This window comes from Oncorhynchus kisutch, unplaced genomic scaffold, assembly GCF_002021735.2.
Source record: "Oncorhynchus kisutch isolate 150728-3 unplaced genomic scaffold, Okis_V2 scaffold889, whole genome shotgun sequence".
Taxonomy (NCBI): Eukaryota; Metazoa; Chordata; class Actinopteri; order Salmoniformes; family Salmonidae; genus Oncorhynchus; species Oncorhynchus kisutch.
The window spans coordinates 7,324-9,764 of NW_022262834.1; positions in this window are offsets into that span (position 1 = coordinate 7,324).

Genomic DNA, 2,441 nt, shown 5'->3' on the forward strand with positions numbered 1-2,441 from the left:
CATATACATTGTAAGTACAATAGGCTGTGTCTCTAGAGTACAACATTTTGAAACTACACCAGGCCTATGTCAGACTGTATTTACCACTCATTCTACCAGATTTATCAAAGGTTTTATTCTCCAGGCCAGGATTCTACCAGATTGATGAGAGGTTTTATTCTCCAGGCCAGGATTCTACCAGATTGATGAGAGGTTTTATTCTCCAGGCCAGGATTCTACCAGATTGATGAGAGGTATTATTCCCCCTGGCCAGGATTCTACCAGATTGATGAGAGGTTTTATTCTCCAGGCCAGGATTCTACCAGATTGATGAGAGGTTGTATTCTCCAGACCAGGATTCTACCAGATTGATGACAGGTTTTATTCTCCAGACCAGGATTCTACCAGATTGATGACAGGTTTTATTCTCCAGACCAGGATTCTACCAGATTGATGACAGGTTTTATTCTCCAGGCCAGGATTCTACCAGATTGATGAGAGGTATTATTCCCCCTGGCCAGGATTCTACCAGATTGATGAGAGGTTTTATTCTCCAGGCCAGAGCAGAGCCATGTCAGTAATACAGTAATATGACATTTATCAATGGTTACATCGTCTTTCAAATGACTGCAGTAATATCTGGTGTGTGACTGGACAGTGATCTTGAGTGAAGTCTGGATGTTTGAGTGGCTGACAGCAGGAAGCCAATTAAGAAGGTGACTAGAGAGGGTAAAGCCATGGTCATGGACCACTAGCCTTCATTTACACACAAGAACTCTACTGGCACAAGTAGCCGGCATCAAATGACCACGTACTGCTGTTGTCTGCAGCCCAGCGATGCTGGTGGCGAAAATTATCATCCCAAACTGCTTCCATCAGCGCAGGTGGATGGCATGCTGCATGGAAACCGCGTGCTACTTTAAATGCCTTTACACGCACCGCGTAAAACAAGAAACATCGAGACTTTATGCACATAGAGAAACCTGAACGTGTATATGTTGTCTTTCTTGCATAGTAAGTGAAACAGTTTACTTCCCAGCAGACCAGAGTTGAATAACGCCTGCAGCCCTACGGAGAGTAGAGCAGTACGTTGGTTTCACCATGTGTCCCCCGGCGTGACATTTCACCATAGAGCCTGGGCTTATAAAAACTATGACACAATGTGACTCGGAAACCTCGAGGCTTGACTCCTGGACCATATCATTCCCCCATTATAATCCCCCTCTTCCTATTCCCCATTTCCACAGCATCTTGTAAAAAGACCACTTGCTTATCTCGAACGGCAACCCTATACATCTGCGTTAATACATTATGCATTTGAATGGGGAACCTCCTCGCCTCATGCCGCCGAGGGTTTCAAAACAAGTAATCCGACGGAAGCAGATGTATTATTTATGTACAAAGCACTGGTTTTATTATTCAGAGATCTACATCATCCCTGTCGAAATTATGACCGCTTTTCCCTAATTGCTGTTGACAGCTGAGACCATGCGCACCGGTGAAGGATACATTAGCGGCAGCGAATAACAACCTGCGCTCGGCTCAACACAGAACAGCACTCCGCGGGTATGATCTAATATCATAACACAATCATACTTAGTACAAGTTTACATTTGCGACACTGTTAATATTAGACTACATGCTTCAAGTTAATCACACAGGGTAATATTCTTAACAATAGCGTAACAATACATCGTGCAGATTAAATAGCCTAGTATGAAGATTTCATTGCAATAGCGCAGCGGTTTCCTTTCATAGACTCATCTATTTGACAAGTTACTATTACATTTAGGCTATAGTACCTCTCGCTCTGAACTTGTGATGCAAGATATCGGAGGAAAGTTGACGCCTATGTCAGTGATTCGGGCGCACTTCGGTGGCTTTGCCAAACCACCATCAGCAATATAGCTACAGTTAACGATTAATATAGCTAACGATCGAAACTCTATAGTCACCTGCTGCCAGTTCTCCTCCAGCGAAGGCATCGCAGAGAAGTAGCCGGTGTCATGCACTAGCTGGAGTTCCTGAAAAATACCGTGATTCGCCAAAACGTCCATGGTGATGCTATATGTGCGGAGCGTAGAAAGGAGACTGTTCCACGAAAAAAAAGGAATCCGGCTGCACCTAATCAAATGTCCAAATCCACGTTCATGCCTTTCAAGAAATATAATGCACAGAAAGAAACATAAACAGATCCGAAAGAAGGAAATGTATAGGTTCACTATTTTCTGGAGACTCTAATGAACGAGTTTAGACTTGGTGATAAACGCAAACTTGCAGAGATGATGGAGGCTCCATGTGTATCCGTAGGATATTGCTAGGTAGTAACCTTGCTCATCCCCACTAGGCTTTTCCCCAGCGCTCCGCTTCCGTAGGAAAATGTTCGGGCAGGATGGTAGTAGGCTACAGGCATCACAAGACAAACGGGGAGGAGAGTAGCGAGTGGAGGGGCGTGTACATAC